The sequence below is a fragment of the Vulpes vulpes genome, chromosome 6 (assembly GCF_048418805.1).
Source record: "Vulpes vulpes isolate BD-2025 chromosome 6, VulVul3, whole genome shotgun sequence".
NCBI classification, from domain to species: domain Eukaryota; kingdom Metazoa; phylum Chordata; class Mammalia; order Carnivora; family Canidae; genus Vulpes; species Vulpes vulpes.
In genome coordinates, this window is record NC_132785.1 from 91,179,533 (window position 1) to 91,205,214 (window position 25,682).

The 25,682-nt window shown below is 40.0% G+C and overlaps 1 protein-coding gene across 1 annotated transcript in view; it reads right to left on the reverse strand.

Annotated features, from left to right (window-relative positions):
* The window catches only part of BMP4 (bone morphogenetic protein 4), a 190,821-nt gene that overhangs the window by 31,547 nt on the left and 133,592 nt on the right, over positions 1-25,682 (reverse strand). The window contains exon 4 of the mRNA XM_072761613.1: positions 13,206-13,242. The gene's annotated coding sequence lies outside the window, so the exon portion shown is untranslated. The remainder of the gene's footprint in view (positions 1-13,205; positions 13,243-25,682) is intronic.

Consider the following 25,682-nt stretch of genomic DNA (forward strand, 5'->3'; position numbering starts at 1 on the left):
TAAAGGTTTTGACATCATTACTCTGACATATGGGCTTTATTATAAAGGGGTTTAAAATAAAACCAATTTGCAAAGTCTTAATAAAGGAATAACTTTCTGCATTCTGACTTTTAGGTCTGAAGAGCATTTTCCTATGATCTTTTATCTTTCTTTTCTTAAGTAGGCTTTCCTTTGGCAGGGGTTGGGGTGTCATTTCAGAGGTCAAACATTCCTTATGTCTATTATTTCACTTCAATCAAGCGCTATAAAGTGCTGGTGATAAAATCCTCTTAAAATTGATGATTTCAGTTTTTATGACATAGCCTAGATATGGTTATAATTCAGTTTTAGATAACCTCTTTTGGATGCACAAAGGAAAGGTAAGAAGATGTGATTAAAAATGTTTCTAGGAGTGAAAGAATAACTTCATTGCTCAGAGAAGCTGGGAAAGAGCCTATCTCTAACTCTGCTGGCCATTAAGTGTGCTCAAAGAATGAATGCCCCAGATACAAAGCCTAGGACAGGAGAGGCTGCCTTTGCCCAAGCAAGCACACTTATTTGCAGGTCAGTTTACCTGATTTGCAGAAGATCTCCAACCTTATCAGAATGGGACTACCTGGCTTATTCTGTTTCTGCCTTGTTGATACATAGCCGGCCTTTCTTTTACTTTCTTCCTTTCTGAGAATGTCTAAAGCCTGGGGCAAGCTTCTGGGTGTCCTCAAGACTTACATACCACTGCTTAAAGAGGTAAAGATCTCCAGGGCTGCAGCAAAAGGATAAGGTAATCACTCAACCTTTGGAGATGCTCTCTTTGTCATTTACCAAAACAAGGTCTGAGAAAGGACGACTACATTCAACGGTTTAGGGAAACTCTACCGTGCAAAGCCAAAGATTACTATTAGAGTTTTAGGTTGGAGAAAGTTCTTGTTGTAATAATTTATCTTGGAGAACAAGAGTTTATTTTTCATTTATCAAGAGCTTACCATTTCCCTCTTCAGAAAAATGCTTTGAGGGATACACTATACCCAGGAAAACACTCACTCACAACGTATTCTTGTTTTTCAGTTCAAACTCCTCTTAGAGTTTTAAAACACACACACGCACACACACACACACACACACACACATTTCCAGCACTGGGAAGGAGGGGTGTCCCATTGGAACTGGCTGTCCCCAGAGTGGAGGACTTAGCCCCCTTTGCATGCCCAGTAATCACTTTAGCCCTTGCAAGGGGGAGGTTGCCCCTGAGAGGAGTTTTAAAATAAAAGTAAAAAGGATCCCCACAATAGGCACTCTGCTGCTAGGAGGAGCCCCAGTCTATACTTGAGTGGAAGCCACTGGAGGCTTAGTATTTAGAAACTCAGAGCAGAGAGCACTGGAGAAAAGGTGATTCAAGGGTTTTGCTGAGAATCATTTAAAAATTTTGTTTTAGTTACACTTCTCAGGAGAAGAAGAAAAAGAGGAGGAGACAGGGAAGCGTAGCAGAAAGAATACCCTTTTTAATATATGTGGTTAGAAAGTAAGATATACTTAAAATATTTTCCTCCTAAAGAAATAAAAATTGAGCTCTTCAAGGCCTACATTTTACTATCCTACCAAAGTCTCAAATTATATACAGGTCAACTCGAGGTTTGGATGATGAAGTTCCAGTTCATCTGGTTCAACCAAAAGGTGGTTACTTTATCCAGAATTCTCTCTTTCAGAATTAGGCATGCTGAATCCTTTTTGATTGTATTGTGTTTACTCAAATTTTAAATGAAAAACTTTTTGCTAGTGAAACTCACTATGGGTGATTGAAACATTGGTGGGAGGCAAAAAGCTATGTGCAAAAACATCTGAAAATGAAACACTCCCAGCACATAATCCCTGCCTCAGCAGTGCACGGTTTTCAAATAAATGAAAAAAAGAAAAATGCACATGAGACTTCGCCTAGGAGAAGAAGGTGTGTACAGAGGGATCTCCTCGCTGCAAAGCACTGACATTTGACACCACTTTGAACCCGGCCTGCAGCTGGTGTCAGACTCTGAATTCTCTCCCACCTTGTTCTTGGCCTCTCACTCATTCCCATGGCCTAGCGCCCCAGGGCCTTTAGGGGGTCTCCCACCACAGAGGTTGCAAGCAGGGCAGAGGCTGGGTTGGCATCCTTGCCCAGGTTCCATCAGTGTTCGATGAGAAGTGATCAGAAGGCAGTTCATCAATGACCTCCGAAGAGGCCACTCCCTGACTTGCTGGAAATTTTCTGTTGGTGTGTAATGAGCTTCTGAGAGTTTGTAAATAGCTGTAATTAATTAAATCCCAGCCACGGTGCACTGGGAGAGCTCCTTGCGTGAGGGAACGGCACTAAAGATGTTGTTGTGGCTTCTGTGCTGCGGTAGCTATGGAAGCATGAGGGTGTGGTGAGAGATTAGGCTGCTGCAAAGCCGTTGTACGTTGCCAGATAGAATTATCCTTTGATGTACACTGGGGTCTAAATTGTTTTCTTTCCTTTGATACATTTAAAATTAAGATTCCGTGTTAATCTCCAATTAATTCTGAGATCAAGCTTCTATTTTAGCTCCTTGAATGAGTGAGATTGGAATGCTTTAAGGGAAGTAAAGCCAGAATAAGATATTTTCCAATTACATTAAATACCTTGTGGGCCCGGTTATTAGGCATTGCTGTATTAAGTGTGGGATTTTAAATCAGAATGTTATGATTTAAAATCAGAAATCATTTCAAGTCAGAAATGGAGCACTTAGGACAATAATGCTCCACACTTAAGTGGCTGTATCAAAAAAAGAAAAATAAAAAAAATAAGAGGAAGGCTAGAAACTTCTATCAAAAGTAAAAGTTCATCATGAGCTGTGAAATTTAAAAGGGCTAAATATTAAGTATGAAAACTCAGGACAGAATACCCAAGATGCCCACCAGATGGGAATGTGAAGATGAGAGAAGAAAAAGAAGGAAGGAAGCCTATAGCTGACCAGAGCTTTTTCTAACCTGAGATCTGCCGAGAAAATCAACCTTCCCCCACGTGGGGCTTCATAAAGGCCCTGACAGAGGGTCAAAGGAGAGTTGACCTTCACTGGATCCAGGCCAGGCTATGGGGTTAGTTGGGACTTAACAAGTCACCTTGTTACACCTCCATGCAATCTCATCATCCCAGGTGTCTGTAGCTGAGCACAGAAGAGGGAGTGATTCTTTATAGTAAGGAAATAAGCTTTTCCCAGTGAATTTTTAGCTACCCCATGGAATAATAAAGCATAGTAGTGACCATCAGGTGAAGCCTGAGATTTGGCCAGCATTTCCCACAAATTTGTAGGATAGTCATGATTTTCAGTACTGTGACCCTTTACCTTCATAAATACAGGAACACAGAGTCTGAGCTGTAGTTTGGAGGGAAAAACATTTGTCACCTCTCCCATGGAAACTAACTGGATAATTGTCTTTCTACTCTATTTCAAGAAAAGAGTGAACTTGCAATTTTTTTTAGTCATAATTTTCTATTTACTGTCATTTGTCCTGGATATTGGGTGAAAGCAGATAATTTCTTGCTTCTCTCTTCCATGCCTAATTAGGGGCCTGAGTCCCAAGTGATAATATCTCAAAGGGTACTTTACCATTATCAGCGGGTGGGGCCACAGAGTGGGGACCCACTCTTCTACATGGGTCCTGAGGGGGCCTGCACCTGTTTTACTGGTTGCTAAATATTTTTAACATTTCCTGATACAAAAACTTCATTTCATGAGATTCCTGATCCTTTAGATTCCTAAAACTTCATTCATTTCCTGATACAAAATCTCATTTCATGAGATTCCTGATCACCCAGTGAAGAGAGCTGTGGTTCAGTGAAACACACTGGGTTTGACATCATCAAAAGATTTGGATTCCAGTGCCATCTCTGCCAAAAGAAAATGAGACACTAGGTATGAACGCCTAGAATAAGAGAGTGGGCTCATTTCAGTATAACTGTGTATGATGACCCACTCTTAAATACGGCCTTTCTTATGACATTAACATGGAAGGGAAGCACACTGGAACATCCCAGATAAGGTCAACCAGGCTACCACTAAGGTCTCATTGGTCTCTGACTCAATGCTAGGATGTAGGGTAGACTTATCAGGCCTTAAAAAGTATCTCCAAGGGAAGCCTGGGTAGCACAGTTAGTTAAGCACCTGATCCTTGGTTTTGGCTCAGGTAGTGATATGAAGGTCATGAGATCCAGCCCCATTGGTGCTAAACTCAGTAAGGAGTCTACTTGAGGCTCTCTCTCCCTCTCTTGCTGCCCCTCTCCACTCCTGTTCTCTTTCTCTCTCAAATAAATAAATAAATAAATAAATAAATAAATAAATAAATAAATCTAAAAAAAGTTATCCGCAAGTCTTCAGAAAATCATTACTCAAAGTGTGATTCATTTTGGGTGGCCTCTTATTGAGGCACAGGGCCCTGGAATTTTGTTTTTCAACATCCCACAAGAGATTTTGACATGAATGCAAAGGTCTCAAACACTGAAAACCACTCAGCCCTGGTGACATGTACAAAAAAGAAGACAGTTTCTGAATACCCACACTAATGCTGCTCTGCATTCATAGAGCTGCTCAACTGCTCTGTGAATGCAGTTTCTGAAATGATTACTAGAAAAGGGTGTGTGTGCGCCTGCATGTGTGTCTGAGTGCTTAGGAGCACATGTGATTGAAAGAGACTGAGTATGTGTTTGAGTGAGCGTGTGTATAAACCGTGTATGCTTATGGCACAGAACAAATAATATTCTTAATCCAGTCCCTCTGGATTTGTGGCAATATCACTAATTCCATCTGGTTTCTGTGACTTTGCTCAGGCTTCCAGAGAACAAAGCTAGACACATTCTTGTCAGATTTGACCCCTATGAATTTAATGGACTTCTGACTAAGGCATCAACTGAGACTGTTGAAAAGTTTCCTTTAGCCCACACTGATTTGCACAAGTAAAGTTGCACTAGCTGCAGTTTTATAAAAAGCTTCTCAGGGATCTCTGAGCCTCGTACAGATTAAAATTTGGAGAGGGGTGGTGAAAATTCCTAAAGTTAGCAGGCTTCCCAGTCCATATTTATAAAGGATTATTTGTCCCCATCTGGCCTCCATAGGCTCACTGGTCCTCAAATATGCTTGCAGTGTCAAACGCCTTTCATTCAGATACATAGGAGCAGAACGACAGTCCTACTTCTGTGTGACCAATGGAAGCAAACCCCCACTTTTCTTCCAGCTGTCTCTCTTTTCCTGAGTGAGCCGGTCTTTGCATTTCAGTTCAGTTAAATAAATTAAATGAACATTTATTGAGGAGCAGCTAAGTCCCAGGCACTGTCCTAGGTGCTATTGGTGTTTGCAGCCAGGGTGGGTAGGGTCTGGGTGATAGATGACCAAGACCCTATTCCTGCCCGCAGAGTCCCAACCTCATGGGACAGCCCATAGAGATAGCTATGCAAGGAAATATCCACCACTCAAATATAATGAATGCTAACCTAGTAGTTTACCCAAAGCTTGGAAAGAGGGAAAAGGTATTGTCTTAGGAAGTTCATGAAAGTGCAACTGATCAGTGTCTGGAAGGAAACTAAGTGTTTTGAGCCTCATTTGTTTGGGTCTTGAACTATCCCATAAATGTTTTTAATTCTGTGATACTGCTGGACATAGAACCACAACTAGAAACGTATTGAACACTGATTACTACATATATATACACACACACATATACATATAAATATTTATGTACTGATTTAATCCTCACAATAGCTCTGTGTAATAATAAACACTGATATTATCCTCATTTCTGAGGTGAGGAAATTAAGGCAAAGAAGATAAAGTGACAGAACCCCAAGGCCACACAGCCAGTAGGCAGCAGAAGCAGATTTTGATCCCATACTAACTCTAGAGGTAGAAAGCTTAAAACCATGATGAAATGTATACACGTTTATATTTTATGGCACCAACAACCTACCCTTTACTTTTTCTGCCTACATAAATATTTATCTACCCAGTTTAGTATCCTTCTTATTTTCCTTCAATAGTTCAATTGTTTGGTGAGGAGAATGACTACAGATTTTTTAAATAATTCATTTTTGCCTTTATCCCAATATTTTATGAGTAGTCACAGAAGTCCCAACTGGAAGAATGCATATCTAAAGGGAGTTTCTCCCCCATGCTGTTGGTGTACTGTCCCAAGGGCCCAACAAGTTAGAGTCAGATAAGAAGGCCCACTGAAGAGGGTATGGCTATGAATTTTTTATTTTCATTTTTTTAAAGATTTTATTTATTTGAGAGAGAGATTGAGAGAGCACAAGCAAGGGAAAGTGGGAGAGGTAGAAGAGGCCTCTGCTGAGCAGGGAGCCCAACATGGTGCTCAATCCCAGAATCCTGGGATCATGACCTGAGCTGAAGGCAGATGCTTATCTGACTGAGCCACCCAGATACCTCAAGGCTATGAATTTTTAAACCTAGACCCACATTAGTGAAGATACTATAGATATGTGTGCAAATGATTCTGCCTAAATTTGACTGCTGTCCCAACTCCTGCTAAACCTTCCTTGGGCATTCTGAATGCTCTAAATTTCTGCCCAAGGAAGGTGAAAGCTTCTCATTCAGATCCCCTCAGCTTGTTGTAGTCTCAGACACTCAGAAGTGCAAAGTTAACAGCCAGGAAGTGAGCACCCACAGTGGGAAGTAGTACATCACAGGCACCGAGAGTCTCAGGAATCAGACAAAATAGGAGCCAAATCCTGGCTTTGCCATTTGCTGGCTGCGTGCCTGTTTAATCTCTCTGCACCTCAGTTGACATCTCTGTGAAACAGAGTGGAGAATATCTCCCTGACAAGATTTTTAGTGAGGACTGAATAAAATAATGTATATAAGATGCTTAGTACAGTGCCTGCCATGTAGTCAGGAAACCATACTTTTTTATGATTTGATTATAATGGGGAAAGCAGAGTATGAGGTACTTTGAGGGTTGAAGAAAAGAGATCAAAAGCAAAGAGCTCAGAATTGAGTGCTCTACTGCAACTGTGCTATGTCCTTTGACTTTGTGTTTGCATTTGGCCCCAGGAAATCATTGCATTTATTAAAGCTGAACAATTAGATGAAGAAAAGCTGGGCAGTAGTGTTAGGAACAATACCACAGGGCCCCCAAATGTTCTCCATACACTGCCTCGCCCACAGTGCCCAATCCACACTCATACCACCACCCTTGCTTGAAATTCGTTCCCACATCTCATGGTGTTCCTTCTCTGAGGGGTTTGAGGGTTTGGCCCCTGCTTCCATCTCACTGGCCAGCCATGCCAACTTCCCTTAACACCACACCCTGGCCCAGCCTCAGACAGTTGTGCTTTCAATTCCCTTGAGGCTTCTGCCCTGACCCATAGCTTACTTAGAAATGTGTTGTTTAATTTCCAAACATCTTTCTATTGTAGATTTCTAGTTGAATTCCACTGTGGTGTGAGAACATATTCTGTGTGATTTCTATTCTTTCAACTTTATTAACATTTGCTTTATGGCTCAGGGTATGGTGTATGATGTTGGTGCATGTTCCCTGTGCACTAGAGAATACATATTCCACTGTTATTCAACACAGTGGTCTATAAAAGTCAATGAGGTCCAGTTTCTGGCTAGTCCTGGTCAGGTCATCTAAATTCTTATTCATTTGGGGGCACCTGGATGGCTCAGTCAGTAAAGCATCCATCTCTTGATTGCAGCTCAGGTCGTGATCTCAGGGTCATGAGATCAAGCACCACATCAGAAATCTGTTTGAGATTCTCTGTTTTCTCTCCCTCTGCTCCTCCCACTGCTCTCTCTCTCTCTCTAAAATAAATAAATAAATCTTTAAATCCTCATTCATTTTCTGTTATAACAATTATCTAAAGAAGGGTGTTAAGTCTGCAGTTATTACTGCATATTTGTCTGTTTATTTACTTCTATCAGTTTTTTCTCACGTATTTTGAAGCTTTACTATTAGATGCATACAAATTTAGGATTATGACTTCTTGGAAAACTGACTTTATTATTATGAAATGTCCCTCTTTATCCCTGATAATCTTTGTGATTCCACAGTCTCCTTTGTCTGAAATTAGTATAGCTACTCCAGCTTTCCTTTAGTTAGCATTGTCATGTTATATCTTTCTCCATTTTTTTACTTTTAATCTTAATCTATACATTTTGAAAGTGGGTTTCTTATAGATGGCATGTAATTGGGTCTTGCTACTTTACCCAATCTAAATCTCTGCCTTTTAACTGGTGTGTTTAGATCATTCACATTCAAAGTGATGTAGTATCATCATACTGAATTCTACCATCTTGCTAGCTGTTTCCTCTTTAGGGTACTAGTTCTTAGTTTCTATGTCCTCTTTTTCTGCCCTCTCTGGGTTTATTTGAACATTTTTATTACTCTATTTTATCTCTTATATTGACTTATTATTTATACCTTTCTTTTAAACTGTTTAAGTGACTGACTAGAGTTCTAATTATTTTCAGTGATAAAAAGTTTGATCTTTTTGTATTTCTTAAGAATGGGTTGGGAGAAAGCTATAGTTTTGTTTCTTGCTGAGACGGTCTTTGAAGTATTTTGGTTAAAATAGCTAGAATTTAAATAGCATATTGTAGTATGGAATATAATTTCATTTGAATAGAATGTTTAAATACATATTTCATTTGTAACCAATGAACTAACACATACTTTCTTTTTAATGTAGGAAGATTAAATCTGGATAAACAAAAATACTGTTTTTTACAAAAAGGAAAATACAGTAATTTTAACTTGTTCAACTTAATTCTTCTGAAAAAACATAGCCAGAAATCATTGAATTTTGCTCATTGGGAAAAATCCCGAAGAAATTTTCCCTTCTAAAGAAGCAGTTCTTATTTTTTGTTTTGGGACCACAACCTCTTTGAGAACTTGATGAACAATACCCTAGAAAAGCACATATGCTCATCTACACATCAAATTTTGCATACAATCTCAGGGAATTCATTGAATCCCTTAAGAATCTCTAGATCCCTGGTGAGGAACACCTGCCCTAGAGTAAGTAGTGAACGTTGTCAACAAGTATTTTGATGTAACCATATATCTTGGTATGTAGGCCAAACAGCAAAATATCAGGTTTGACTTGAGCTTCTTGACAGGGCAACAGAAACTCTTGTCCTCTTAAACTTTTGTTTAAGCAGCCCCAGGTCCAGGTCATACCAGCTCTGGCTCTTAAATTTGTCACCTGCCCAGTCCTATACTTTAATATGACAGTACTGCAGCCTCTACAATGGCAAAGGAAGCTTAGATGGTGAGAGCCAGCTGGCTAGTTTAAATCCCCAGCAAAACTAAAATGTGTTTATCCCTTCTATGCTATAAGGTTGAATTCTCCTGGGTGCAACGATAGCTTAAATTGTGGCTATAAACACTAAGACAAATTTGTCCATGAGCAAATTTTCACACTAATATAAAAACTATCTTCAGGAGAGGAGAAAGTTGTTTCAAGCATCATTTGCTTGTATTTTTAAAAGAATGGTCTCCCATTTATACTTAAAAATTCAGTCACAAAGCATTATGGCTATGAGTCCCAAAGAATCCACCAATTACTCCTCCCTTATTCTTCTGCCAGGTTCTGAAATCTCTCTCAAACTATAATACCCTCCTGAGTCAATCAAAACAGAGTTATTTGACTTCTTTCAGTAAAATTTTTAAAGCAAATAACACCATTAACTTTATCCATTCCTCCGCAGATGCACTTCCCATTGGCTTGTATTTCATTTTTTCCTTTCATGTATTTGTCTCTTTTAATGATTTAGTAAAAGCTGTATCTTCAAAATATTTATCTCATCTGCAAATGAATCCCACTTGTCTCCCAACTGACATAATGCCATATAGAAGTATTTTTAATATTATCGAATAGAGATGATGGAACATATTTTTCAATATTAATATGCTTAATTTCCAAATGGTAAAAATAATGGAATATTTACATGAACCAGATTGAATGGAACCCTTTGGAAACAGCCATTAAGGAGCTGGTTGACCTGTGACTGGGAAGCTTACTCTGCCAGTGAAGAAACTGCCTTGGATTTAGTAGAGTTATTCCTGCACTCTACCTGAGACTCATCATATGATTTGTCATGCTTGTATCTGTTACTTTAGCAAAATGGAATTATTTTTAAATCTTCCATATCCTTGGACAAAATGTTATATGTACATATTGCTTTCATCTTGCATACGGGTGAATGGAAACAAAACAAGCGATGTTTATAATGAAAATAAAACTCTCTTTTTCAAATTTCTTAAATAAAAATGTTTGAGAAAACTTCATTTTCAGAATATGTTAAAGGAACCCTAAAGGAAAGAAAGGCATCTCTTTTTGCATGTTTGTCTTTTCTGTGCTCTTTGAAATGATCAGAATGTCAGGACTTTGGCATTTCTAAAGGTACTCTAACCAGATAGTTTTAATTCCTCTTTATTCTTTGTAATAGTTTATACTCTACAAAAGATAAGCTTCCCTTTCACTACCGACTTTTCTTTTCCGCTTGATAAACAATGATACTTGTTTAATGTGTTCCCAAAGAAGGTTAAATGAACTTAGATCAATTTCAGTGACTTCCTTATTTACATGTCATCCTCATTAATGATATCCTCAAAACTACCATCCAACACAGCTCATCTATTCTACTCTGCTTTCTCCTCTGTCTTAAGCATCCTCTCTAAACAGAAGCCCTTTTTCAATTGCTTGGCAACATCAGTAAGACTCATTTTCACTTGGCACTAAGAAAAAAATACATTGCTGGATTGATTCTGTTGTTCCAAATAAAATCAGAACTAGAAAGCCAGCACACAACTGAAAATTGATGCATGATTTTCTCCTTCAGTTCTTCACCCTAAAATGAGGTGTTGCACGAAATTCCTGATGTTCCAAGTTTTCCAAGATTATAGTAAAAGTCTCAATGGATCATCAAATACGCTGACTTTAGGGTAGAGCATGTCACTTGGGAAAAGTCAGCCACCCTGGTTTCCACCAGCATTAGCCTCTGACAGCCATGCAGTGTTTGCTACTCTGACACATCCTAAGTTCCTGGTGTGCCGACTGAGGGTCACCTGCTTAATAATTCGGCCAATTGCTGCAAGTTCAAAGAAAGCTATTCTTTTCCTATAGCACCACGACAAAGCTTCTCACTTCTTGATTTTCAAGAATCAGAGTATAAAGGACAATAGAGAGAGGGAAAGAAGGGAGGAAGTTACACCCATGAGGACAGAATTCAAAGAGGGAGCAAGGTCAAGAACTTAGCTGAAGTGAAATAATCTTTTGTAAATGAGTGAACAACAAAGGTCAGAAGGGGAAAATTTGCCCATTTTCTCTTACAGTTTGGGGGTTGGGTGGAAGAATTTTCATCCACAACCTCAGGTAAGTGAAAAGCAGTACCTTAGCACACTACTGCTACAAGTCTGTTATGGCTGCCCGGAAAAAAGTTGGTTCAGGCTTTGAAAAGGGTGGAATAGACAATGATAGATATATCAATATATTTATATCAATAGGTATGCCAATATTTTAAAAGTTTTATGTTTTGGGGTACCTGGGTGGCTCAGTCAGTTGAGCATCTGACTCTTGGTTTCAGCTAGGTCATGATCTCAGAGTCATGAGACTGAGCCTCATGTAGGGCTCCACATGCCGCAGGGAGTCTGCTTGAGATTCTCTCCTTCTCCTTCTGCCCCTTCCCCTGCTCCCATGTGTGCTCTTTCTCTCAAATAAATAAATAAATCTAAAAAAAAGTCTTATGTTTTTATATACCCTTTGATCCAATCATGTAGCTTCCAGGAATTTCCCATTTATTTATTTAATAAAAACATTACTTATGGTATGTCAGGTAGTTTTAAGTGTTTAAGAAATTAACTCATTTAATTTTCAGAACAATTTTTTGAGATAGGCACTATTATTTTACAGGTGAGGAAATTGAAACACAGAGAGGTTACATAACTTCCATAGCCACCAGCTAGTATGTGGCAGAGTCAGCATTTAAACTTATGCTAACTAGAGTCCCTGGAATTAACTATATACTATACTACCTGTGATGGTTAATTTCATGTGTCAACGTGACTCACCACAGGGTGCCCATATTAAACATCATTTCTGAGTGTGACCATGAGAATGCTCCAGGGTAAGATTAGCATTTGAATTGGTAGATACAGAAAACTACATTGCTTTTCCCAATGTGGGCAAGTAGGTGGGCATGTACAATTTGCTGAGGGCCTAAAGAGAGCAAAAGGCATAAGAAGGAGGAATTCTCCCCTTCTGCTTTTTTTCCTGCCTCACTGATCAAGCTGGGACATCCCATCTTTTCCTAACTTTGGGCTGAGGCTTCTACCCCTGACTCCCCTGGTTCTCAGGCATTCAGAGTCTGACTGAATTAACACCACCGGCATTCCTGGGCATCTAGTGTGCAGATGGTAGATTGTGGGATTTCTCAGCCCTGATATTGAGTGAGCTACTTCCTCATAATAAATCTCTTTGGATAAATTATATATAGAAAACCAATAAGAGATATTTATATAGCCAATAGAAGATATACAGTCGACCCTTGAACAACATGGGTTTGAGCTGCACAGCTCCATTTATACGTGAATTTTTTTCTATAAACACAATGCAGTACTGTAAACATATCTTCTCTCCTTTATGAGTTTCCTAATATTTTCTCTAGCTTACTTCATTGTAAGATTATAGTATATAATACATAAAGCATAAAAATGTATATTATTGACTGCTATGTTACTGATAGGCTTTGGGTCAACATTAGGCTATTAGTAGTTAAATTCTGGGGGACTTAAAAGTTATATACAGATTTTTGACCATAAGGGTCAGTGTTTCTAAACCCCATGTTGTTCAAGTGTCAATCATATATATTGCCTCCTATTGGTTCTGTTTCTCTGGAAAACCCTACTATACTGCCTAAGTAGTCAGCATGAATGTACACAAAGATTTAGCTATGAGGCTGTTCATTCAACACAAACACATTAATGCCTACTGTGTGCTAAGTGCAGCCCCTCTTTCCTTTTCAAATGGAGGGTAAAAACTCATGGTGAGTCATGAAAAAATTTAGTGGATTATAACAAGAATTTCTTTAAAATAATACAGAAAAGAATTAGAATAGAAATTAACAGAAAGTGAGTTTTGTTTCATGACTTTTTTTTTCACTTGTATGTGTGAGCACAAGCATATATACACAGAGGAGTACTGAATCAGAACACTGTGTACTTACTGTAAGTTATTATCAGGAAGGTTTAAAAGTCAGCCATCTAGTAGGAAAGAAAAACATAAAAATCAGATAAGTAATTATATTGTGTTGTTAAGTTTTTTAAAATAATTGCAAAAAGTTGTCTGACAATAGGAGATTAAATAGATTATGATATAGACATATAATAGAATTCTATCTAGAAACTAAAATTATATTGTTGGGAAGTAATAACATAAAAACATGTGCAAGATACAGAGATAAGGGGAAAGTCAGATTATAAAACAACATGTGTAATATACAATAAAAATATATATATACACACATGCACATATGTGTATTGCACTAAGGACTAAAAAGGATAGTCATCAAGATCTTTCTTGATGTGGAGTTATGCAAAAAAATATTCTTTCATCTATCTGCATTTTCTGCAATTAATGTAATTACTTTTATAAGATATACCCTTATATAAAATAAGATATTTAATGTACATGATTATATAATAAGGATTAGTATAAACATAATGAAAATTCTTGCAAACAATAAAAATAAAGAATTCTAGCAGACAATAAAAATAAAGAATCTTTGCAAACAATGATAATAATAATGAAAAGGACAAACTATCCAATGAATGAGTGGGCAAAGGATGGAAACAGATTATTCATGGAAGAGGAGCTTTTCTTCCTGAATAAACACATCAAGTGATGCTCAACTACACCAGTGACAAGAAATGCAAATTATTACAGATAAAGATAAAAATATCTCTTTTATCAGTGTTGCAAACTGTTAACCTGGCCCTATGAAAACCACTCTAAAAAAATCCTATAACCTGGAATTTCAGAATGGAAATGAATGAGTGGCCACCTTACAAAGGAGTAGGTACTGTAAATATCAAACTTTCCCAGGTACTTAATATGTGCTTTTATTTCTGCCTCAAATTCTCAGGGCCAGAGGTTGGAGAGACTGAAACACTGGCATTGATTAGTAGCCCTACAATATCATGAAATAAATCATTAAATAAGGTACAAAGGCTTCTCCAAAAAAGTACAAACACTTCTAACACAGATAGAAAGATAGTATTCAGGGGCACCTGGGTGGCTCAGTCAGTAAAGCATCTGTCTTCAGCTCAGGTCATGATCTCAGGGTCCTGGGATTGAGTTCTGTGTCAGGCTCCCTGCTCAGGGAAGAGCTTCTCCCTCTCCCTTTGCCCCTCCCCTCACTTTTGTGCTCTCTCTCTCTCTCTCAAATAAATAAAAATCCTTTTTTTTTTTTTTTTTTTAAAAAAGAAGGCTGTCTATCGGAGAGATATATTTCAGAATGGAATATGAACTTCAGGTTTTTTCTTTTATCATTTTTTGGAGAGAAGGCCCATCTGGACAGGACCCAGTAACTAGAAAATATGCATCACTTTTAAGGAGACACAAGACACATTTGGCCATTCTTAGTGGTTTCTGACAGTAATGTCATTTAGCACTTGTATCCTTAAATATTTCATTTTTATAGTAACTATTGGTTACAGTAGTGGTGGTGATGGATAATTGTACTTTACTGTACATTTGACTAATATCTTTCATGAACACTCATTACTTGAATTGTCTTGCTTGTCCTACCTCTTTTCTCCTTTGTCCTGATTTCTTTATTATTTTATTTATTTTATAAACCACTATAAAAAACTTGGGGAATAAGACTGAGACAAATACATGCATAAAGAGTCAAACAAAAGCTATCGCATACCATAAGGCAGCCTGAATTTTTCCCCATAGACAAAGAGGTCCAGATCAAATGGCTTAGCTAATGGCTTATAAGCGGCCTCAGAGTGGGAGTCAGGGATTAAAGTCTCAGGTGCTGACAAGATGACAGTAGGCTATATCTTCATAATCCAGAGAATTGAACCTGATTGTCCCTATGGTCATTACTTCCTATTTCCTTCTCTTCCTACTATTGCTGTAGTCATTTTTCTTTTTAAGATTTTATTTATTTGAGAGAGAGAAAGTGAGCACGAACAGGGGAGAGATACAGAGGGAGAAGCAGACTCCTCACTGTGTGGGCAGCCTGATACAGGGATCAATCCCAGGACCCTGAGATGATGACCTGAGATGAAGTCAGTTGCCCAACTGACTGAGCCACACAGGTGCCCCTCGTTATAGTCATTTCAACCAAGCTCAATAGAATGTGGTCACTGTATATAAGCTGGGGAAATGGGAAGAACAGAGCAGAGGACGAATTTAGTCTGCTCTGCACAGGTAACTGTTTTTGGGTTTTTTTTTTTTTTTTTTTTTTTTTTTAGAGATTTTATGTATTTATTCATGAGAGACACACAGAGAGAGGCTGAGACACAGGCAGAGGGTGAAGCAGGCTCCATGCAGGAAGCCCAATGTGGGACTCGATCCCAGGACCCCGGGGTCATGCCCTGGGCCAAAGGCAGATGCTCAATCGCTGAGCCTCCCAGGCGCCCCAGATAGCGGTTTTTAACATAAAATCTCTTTTGTACCATGTTTCTTATTTGGACTTCTGAAAGTAATAATAATACTTTAGTTGCCTGTCAAGTTATATAACACAGGATATATTTACTTCTAGATTTTAAGCACACACATGCACAGAAACATAAGGGAATATGCCATCACATCCAGCTGTATTTAAAGATTTTCCCAATTAGTTCACAACAGGTGATTAAGCAGTTGTTAAACATACTTTAAGTGAATCTTCAAGGGCAAATGAAACATTTTAATAACAATAACATCACAGCAGCTAAGTACATAAACTAAATAAAACAAAGTAAAATGAAATTAGATAATTACTAAGACAGATTTCTTCTCCCAAAGCTTCCTCAAACCCTCACTGGGTACTTCAGGGTTGAGGGAGGACCACAGTTTATGGCAATTGTTGGTGTCCCCAGGGCTGTGGCAGTGGGTGGTAATATGAAATAGAAAGCCAGTTTGCCAGGATGTGGTTCTGATTCACCATCTTCACAACTGAACTGGGACAGAAGTGAAGAGTACGAATCACCGTAAGAAAAGGGATGTTTTTATATTCTGGGCTGGTCACTGGCTACACAGTGGGGGGAAAGTGGCTAGAGCCAAGAAGCTCCCTTCAACGTTGCTGCTACTGCAACTCCTTTTTTTATCTTTGTATCCTTCCTTTAGAGTTCTAAGAGCTGGAGCTCAAATTCAGTTTTGAGCTTTGAGCTAATAGAGAGAGGGAAGGCAAGAGGTTAAACCAAACAGTTAACTGTGTCTCTTCAAAACTGACATTTAATACAGGGTGTAAATCACTAGGGGAGCCTGTTATTCCTTCAGGAATGCAATTACATAGGGTCAAATAAAACATGAAAGAAACCAACAAGTTTTAAAATGTAGTATGTTCTCAAAAGTAGGCAAGAAGGAATGTGAAGCAGTTCAAATATGCTAACACTCCCTGCTGTCCTATAGGAGAGGATTACAAGGAGAGGTTTCTGCTCTTTAATGATTATGTGGTTAAGCACGGGTATGGAAGCACATCGCCCAATCTGGCTGCTTCCCACTGGACCCTCAGCTTCCCAGAGCTCCCTGCATTCATTCAAAGCAGGTGTAGGCTTTGCTGTTCAGCCCATTACCATTACAGTCCCATTACCAGCCCTGCCCTCCACTTAACACTTTTCAAAAGTGTTTATATGGCTATACAGAATACACTGTGGGTATTTTTTTTCTATTTCACTCACTCCTGCACCCCCCCCAAAAGCAAACCCAAAAACCCACCAGGAGAATCCTTATTCTGTGACTTCAAGATAGACAAAAATTAATGTTTGACTTCTTCTACAGGCTTTCCAATGTTTATTGCCACTTGTAAATAGTGTAGGTGCTAATTTGCTCCATGGGGCAGTGGAAGGTACGCTTATGTTTATATTTTGGGAAGTGTCTGTTACAGCTTAGTGCATTTCAAAAATCTGATGTCTTAAAAATATGACTCACCTTCAGTTTAACATCCTCATGAACTAGAGTGACCAACTCGTCTCAGTTTACCCTATGTTCTTTTTGCTCTAGCACCGAAAGTCCCACAGCGCAGGAAACTTTTCATTCCCAGCAAACCGGGATGACTGGCCATCCTATTTCACACACATAGCACACATTCTCTCTTTATCCCTGTGTTTCTTGCCCTGCAGATATATCCCAGGTGTGTGTACCGGGTGTGTGTACAAACAGGCATACATGTGACAGACCAGCAGATTCTGAATCAAACAATTTGTGATTAGTAATTTCTTTAAAGTTTTGCTTTTAAGCATATGCAACAGCATGGTAGAAACTGGGTCTAAATTGTGTTGAGGAGAGAGGATGGCTGGGAAGGGACACTGAGATCACTACTAAACTAATTATAAAAGAATTCAAACAAAACAGACAGGTCAGCTGGGTTCAGATTCCTGTATAATCACTGACTTTTATAAGCTAGTTCTCACTTCTCCAAGAAAAATACAGTTTCAAATGAGTTGTGACTCAAACTTGACTTTCCTTATCTTGCTTACAAAGTGTATCATACTACAAAGCTGACTTCGCAGAGTCTAATTCCGAAGGGTACAGATTCTATCTGGTTGGTTGAATCTTGGGAGTTTCCTCTGCCCCAGCTCCCCCCTACCTGCCCCATCCCTCACCCCTAACCAGGCAATGGTGGCCCCAGGCTGGTCCTTTTGAATCCTGCCAAGGGCAGGCAGCTGCCCAGGTCAAGCTCACTGACTAGCAGGCACCTTGGGGTATGTCTCCGAGGTGCACAATTTCCTAAGCTCCTTGCCACTTTGGCAGTTCCATGTGCTCCCAGGCCTTTCCAGCAATCCCTTGGCCACCCCACAGATTGCACGGCTACCCTAGCACCTAAGATAGATCATTTTGACTGTAAGCTGAGTTATGAAGGTCTGGGAGTCAGCTGAACTCCTGAGAGCAGTCTAACTGAGCAGACCCAAGACCAGAGTAAAACTTGGTTTATCTTAAATATCTAAGTCCTTTGGCTCTTTGATTCATTCATTGACTCTTTTTCTGACAGTGCAATTGGAAATCTATCCGTCCCAAGAGAATCCACATTCTCTCTCTCTCGCTCTCGCTCTCGCTCTTTCTCTCTCCCCACCTCTCTCTTTGTGGCCATTTTCTTGTTCTGTCAAGAGATGCCAAACTGATACATTCACCAGAAATAACACAAAATAAAGCAAAAAGTAATTATAATTAAATTTTTTTCCGGCTTATGTGAAACTTACCTCAGAGGATCTCCTTTCCTATGCTTAGAACTTGTCTGTCCAGATCAGACACTCTATGAGCATCAGTCTCAAAATTTAGTCAAATGCAAAGAAACTGTAGTAGACAGGGCAAATAAAAGCCTGAAGACTAAGGCTTGAAAGGGTAGAAAGGTGTAGAAAGGTGCCTCACTGCAATTTTCAAAGGAGCACGAGGTATGCGCTGGGGGACAGAACCTGGGCTTGGGAGGCCAACAGATCTAGGTCTGAATTCCAGCCCAGGCACTTATTAGTCATGTGATCTTGGACAAGATACTTCACCACTATAAATCTCAGTTCCTCATCTGTGCCATGGGGATAATACCAGTTCTAATATGAGGACAGGAAATAGCATATGTAAAGCACTCAGTGCATAGTCGATGTTTAATAAGCAGCTTTCACTACCATGGCGATGGATTTCATAGGACAAAGTGAACTCCTCCAAAAGCCCACAGTGCCCTGTGTGTTTTGACCACTGGGCTTCTTCCCTAATGGACATCTCTAGGAACTCTGAGCTCTTAATCTCAGTCCTCCACCCACACTCCCTAACTGGCCTGAGGCAAATCACTTATCTGCCTCAATTACTTCATCTGTACAGAGGAGGATAATAATATTTACCTCCCTCAGAGGAGTGTTGGGAGAATTAATGAATGCTTGTACCCTGAGATCTACAGATGAAAGGCAGTGTAGAATTGCAAAGTATTATTATAAATATTAGTGTTATTTTGACACATTTGTATGCATGCATGTGTGAGCAAATTTGCACCTAGAGCACTGGATGGGAGTATGTGACTTTCAAGTATTATCCTGTGAGTACCCCTGGCAGCCCACGGATGTTTGTCTGTGTAATTCATACACAATAAAACAACTGGTCCCAGAAATAAAAATTTGGGTAGCTGGTATAAAATCAACCTCAACCATAGCGTATGGTTAAGTGCTTTCTAGAAGTCTCTTGGCCAGTGCCACAGTCCTTCTAGCTTCCTTTAGGCATAAAACCTGACTATGTGATCAGCTCCCTAAAAAGCAGTGAAGTGTAACTCTCAGACTTCTCTATCCGCCAATTCAGAGAAACATCCTTGAGCCTAGAAGTGTTTGCTCCTGAGCTAACTGCATCCACTTGCAAAACACACTCATAAAATCCGATTGCGATTGCGAAGAAACACCTCTTTCAACCCACCTCACAGCCCTGTTCTCCCCCTTCCACATCAAGTGCCAAGTTCCAGCTCTTGAGGCTCCTCTCCTCTTTCCATTAAGGCCTCTGCTTCCTCCCACTTGTCCCCATTCCCTACTGACTGGATTCCCTCCTCTTGAGGGGTGAGAAGTAACACTACAACACTATCCACCATACCATCACATCACGTAACTCCCCAGAGATCACTTCTGTGACCTGTGCTTTTAGGAATAAAAGAGTAAGAAGCAAATGGAAGTTACATGAGGAAGTTAAAATTCCCTCGTGCCTTGGGACTGAGCCCTCGGCTGCCATTCCTGCGTGGATGAGGATGCAGTCCCCTCCTCTAATCCAGATACAGAGCAGCATATGGACATGAGCAAGACGCATGTCTGGTCTCCACCATAAACCTTTGCAGCCTGGCAAGAAACAGCAAGGCTTATTCCAGACCCCAATTCTCATTCCTGCTACAGCCATCATAAACGCCTGCTGACACCAAAGAACAAGCCTGTAATCCTCATAAAAGAACATTTTTGAACCCTGGAAACCAAAGAGGGATACCAACGCCAGTTTTTAAACTGACATTCCCTCTGCTCCTGGGCTAGGTTGGACACTGACGAAGCAGGTGACCGCCTTTGAGTTGTGGGTTAGAGGCTGTGCACTGGCCTCCCTATTCCTAACATCTCCCCCCGTGGCTGGGCAGATGGCCTGGAGTTCCCACAACTTGTGGTTAAGACATTGTCTCCAGAAGGCTGTGTGTAGAATGGAAATATGTGACATGAAAATCAACATGTTAAATCATTCCAGCAGTGTGCTGGATCCAGCTCTCAGTAGCTTGAGAGAGCCAACTATGTGCATCTCTTCCCAACTCTACGTTCTCCTAACACTGATGGCCCGAAATCAGCCAGTGGTGCCTTGAAATCACCAAATGCTGCAAATCAGGGCTTTTTCCCCAAGAAAGGTGATTGTGAAACCTTTACTGCACACCATCAATTAGCACCCACTTTTACCCATTATCACTTGGTAATAAGACAGGTTGATGCTGTTGCCAGGGAAAGAAGTCCAGGTTGGACGTGAGTGTGGAAAGCAGGGGGAGTCAACCAGGACAGCAGGTGAGCATGTGTTGCCATTGTCTGGGAGCAGCCAGAGGGTAGTGAATGCCTTGGGGAGGAGTGAGCAGAATGTATCCTTCTAGGTTTTGCCAAAGGTTGGCCTGCCTTGTAGATTTTAGCTGCAAGTAGAGGATGCAGCAAGCACTGCATTCCCTAAGATGCTAGCAGAAGAAATGTGGGGTTTAGACTCTTTGTTGCCCTAACAAACTGTATAGTCTCTGAGCCTCACTTCCCTTAACTATAAAATTCAGTTAACTGTACTCCTTTGATGGGATTTGTGAAGGATTCAGAGAGATAATGTTAATAAAGTACTTGCCCTTGACAGAAATTCTAATATTGATAAGTTTATGGACACTTCACTGCCCTCTTATTTACTCTGTTTCTCAACAGTATTTGTCATGTTCGGTCAATCTGAACCTGAAACCTTCAACCCTTCTGGCTTCTGAAACCCAATGCTCTCTTCGTTTTCCTCCTTCTTCTCTAATCCTGCCTTTATTGGGTCTTTCTTCTCTAATCCCTCTCAAAACTTAATCCAGGGCCTCCTTCTCTTGTTTCTCTGCACAGCCTCATTAGGCAATCTCATCTAGTCCCATGGATTTAAATGTTATCTTCATGCCGATGACTTCCAGACTCCTAGAATTATCCTCTGTCTAGACCAGTGATTCTTCAAGTAGGAACCCTGGACCAGCAGCATCAGCATCACCTGGGAACTTGTTAGAAATGCAAATTCACAGGCCCCACCCAAACCTTCTTAACCAGAAACTCTGGAGGTGGGCCTGACGACAATCTGTTTTATCAAGCCCTGCAGGTGTTTCTGATGCTCCCTGAAGTTTGAGAACTACTGGTTCGGGCTAACATATTTAATAGCCTTATTTACATCTCTACAGAAATATCAGACTTAATACACCTGACACAAAGCTCCTGTTCCCTTCCTAATTCTGCCCACCTACCATGTCTCAGAATTGCTCTCCTGAGACAATAGCATTATCATTCATCCATTTGCTAAACCTAGAAATCAAGATGATCCTTTCTTTCTCCAGCTTCCTCAGTTCACAACTAATCTATTAGCAAATATTATTAATTCTATCTCTGAATTATAACATCAATTTGCTACTTTCTCCACATTTCCCTCACCACCACCATAACTGGGACCACTATCAAACATTGCTTGTTCAAGCAAGACCAATACAACCTTTCCTACCTGCTTCCACTCTGGTTCCCCTCTAACCCATGCTCATCTGTTGCAGCAAGAAAGCTAGATCTTCTTAAAATGGAACTTGGCTTATGTCACTCTCCAACCTAAGATACATTTAATGGCTTCCCTTTACACCTAGAATAAAATCCAAACCTGGTATTATGGTTTCCACGGCCCTGCATGGCTTGACTCCTCCCCATCTCTCTATTACCTCACCTAGTGGCACTCTCTCCTTCTCCCCTCCTGTTTATCACACACACTGGTTTTCTCTCAGTTCCCTGAATGGGCCAACTCCTTTCTGACTCAGGAACTATGTTCTTCTGTTGTGAATTTTCTTCCTCACCCTGTGAGTGGATGGCCACTTTCCATCCTCACAGTTTCTGGTTAAATGTCACCTCTCTTTGTGTCCTTCCTTACCACCTATTAAAGTCCCCTCCACACCCATTATTCCCATCACCTTTTTATTTCCTTCCTGGCATGTCTGCAGCTTGTTAGTTTTCTAGTCAGTTATTTACTCTCTTGATGTTGGTTGTGTTTTGTTTCCCTCTGTCCCCCTCACCCTACCACCCTGAGCGTAAACTCACAAGGGAAGGGGGCTTAGCAACTTCATCACTATCAGTGTCTGGCAAGGTAACTGAGGCAGAGTGGGTAGTGGTTGATGTTGCCATTATTATTATAACATGGAAAGGAGGGCAATCTGCTTCACTCAGTCTATCAATTCAGATGTTCATCTCATGCAGAAACACCTTCACAGACACACTCCGAGTACAGTTAGACCAAATGTCTGGGCACACTGCAGCCTAGTCAACCTGATACATAAAATTAACCATCACACCACACTACTGATAAAACTCAGAAAGATGAAGACGCTCACACTATAGTGAAACCAGGATTCCAATCCATGTATATCTCACTCCAAAACCCCATACTATAGGTGTTGCTGCTTAGTTACTATCATTTTTATTTATAATTCCCAAGCCCAATGTGTGTTACAAAGAAGATGCTGGTTATTCATTTCTTTCTTTACCCAGGAGTAAATACTTTATTCTAGGCTAACCCAAACACATTTTATGATATAGGGGCTCCTGCTCCAAGAAAATAACACAAAGCAAGAGTTGGTGTGTAAACAGTGGGGGGAAGGAGAATCATTTCTGAACTTGGGTCCCTAACCACAGACTGAAAATAAACTATTCTTTTAATTTTTTGCTCCCTCATTCATAGGAATTAAAAGCTTTCAAATGATTCATCACTGTAGCTATAGCTGGCATATCAAAGGCACTCAATAACTGTCTGCTACAACAGACAAGCAAATAAGTGGAAACAGGATGTTAATTTGAAATTTTCTACTGGGGCACCAACAGGAAACAGAAAGGAAATCCTAGCAAAATATGCAAACCAAGATTGTAAACACTTAAAGAAAACATTAAGAACTAATCTCTCAACTCTAGATATGTTCACCCATAATGCAGACTTAAAAGAGCAGAGACAAGGCCTCCATGAGGGTCTGACTCACTGGGATTCGAGATCTCTCACTTGAAAGCCTCTAAAGTGGGGCTTTGGAGAAGAGGATTTCCTGGGGTCCACTTCTGCCTGTGGCTCCACTACTTAGCTCTCCTGCCACCAGGGGAGAGAGAGAGAGGAGTACCCACCCCTTATCCTAGTTCTAAGGAGAGAGGCTCCAAAGGGAGCATCTGGAAAGCCTGCTGTGTGTTTTTCCAAGTCCTGGGGGAGAGAATGCAAGAGGCCGGCTAACAGCAAGTACAGCACAGTAATAACTGCAAGCCGGTGCTTTGAGAGCCCCCCAAATGTGTGAAATCCACAGAAGAATGTTGTCCTGCTGTCATTAAAAATGGGGCCCTGCCCTGTCTAAATAAGCTTCTGCCAGAGGTCAGAAGAAAGTGTAAGAATGCAGAAGCCGAGTGATCAGTGAGGCTGCAGAATGACCAGCCAGGGAAGGGATACCACCCACATCAAACAAGTTGAACTTGAAGAGGCCCCTGCAGGGGAGTCTCTGAGGAACCCACAGAAGAACTTACAAGGTCCAGAGATGGCAAAGTCAGCTGATGACAGCAACAGTCAAGTAAGGACCTGCCAAGTCTTTTGTCATCCCCGCCACTTGGGTCCCCTGCATAGTCAGTGGAGAGAGGAGGAGAAAAGCAAGGCAGGTAAGAAGAAATGGACAGTGACCCCTTTTCTACTTTGAAGGGTCGACCAGAAGTACGACTCAAGCTGGGGAAGAAAGGTGATTTAACACTACACAAATTCAGAGTTTGGTTATTACATAGGACTGGACAATTAATTAGTGAACTGGGGCCATGATTATGACACAAGTCATAATTGCAGGGTATTTTTTTCCCTGGATGATCAGTGAAGCAGCCCAGCCCAGAATTTAATCCGGAGCTTGAAAGTGGGGCTAGCTCTGCTAAATAGATGTTAACTCTCCATGAGTCTAGTTTGATCAACATACTATTTACAGAATGAAAGAATGGTGAATATATGAATAAATAAACCAAACCCTAACAATTCCCAAAGCTAAACTGTCCATGATGGGGAGACAATTCCAAATGCTGCATGTCCTTTCAGATCCCACTTGTCTGTAGCATCTGCTAATGGAGCTTCGAGATAAATCCAGGATAAAATCCTAGAGAAATAAGGAGGTTATTTTATTGATTATTTAGCCAAAAGCTATGATAGCTGAAAAGCTTTTGAATTAAAGGAGTCAGATAACTATAAAAACAACCCTCTTTCCCAATATTCCAACTCCACTCCCTAAAGATGACCCGAAGTCAGCAATTTGGTCTATAAATTTCTAGTCCTTGGGATCCCTGGGTGGTGCAGTGGTTTGGCGCTTGCCTTTGGCCCAGGGCACGATCCTGGAGACCCGGGATCGAATCCCACATCAGGCTCCCCGTGCATGGAGCCTGTTTCTCCCTCTGCCTATGTCTCTGCCTCTCTCTCTGTCTCTCTGTGACTATCATAAAAAAAAAAAAAAAATTTCTAGTCCTTCCTCTATACATTGGCATAAATATAGGGACATGTAACTGATATATTTTGGTGTTTGCTTTTTTAATGGATTCACCATATTTGTGTTATTCAATAATATTTGTTTTGACTGAGTATGTTTTGCTTTCTAATAGGTGCACATAATACTGATATCTCATAATTTATCCAGCCACATTACTACTGATGGGTCTTTAAACTGTTTTTAATTTTTTATCAGAGTGATACAGAAGAATTTTTTCTAATATCTCTGCAGTCACAAATAATGCTTCAACACAGAATTCTAAAAATGAAGTTGTTAGGGTCAAAGATCCATTTCAAATGTAGACAGATACTGCCCAAAATATATTAATTTATATTTCTACCAGGACTGTCTAATGGCATTTACATCCCCCACACACTTGCTAAAGCTGAATATTATCAAGGTATAGTCTTTTTTCCAATTCACTCAGTAAAAATGACAACACAATGTTGTTTTTATTTGCATTTCCTTCATAAGGAGTCCAATCATATTTTTTTTGTTTGTAGACCATTTGTACTTTTCTGAGGTCAACGATCTATTCATGTACTTTCCCCATTTTTCAATTGGGTTGTTCATCTTTTTTATTTGTGAGGTATGTTTTTATTTTGTGGATACTAATTGTTAATTACATGTTTGACAGATATTTTTATCTCAGTCTATTATTTGTGTTTTAACTTTTTAAGTGCTTCTTTGAGGAAAATTTTATATTTTTATGGGAAAAAAAGCAGCATTTTTTCCTTTGTGGATTCTAGGTTTTGTGTGTTGCTTAGGAAGACC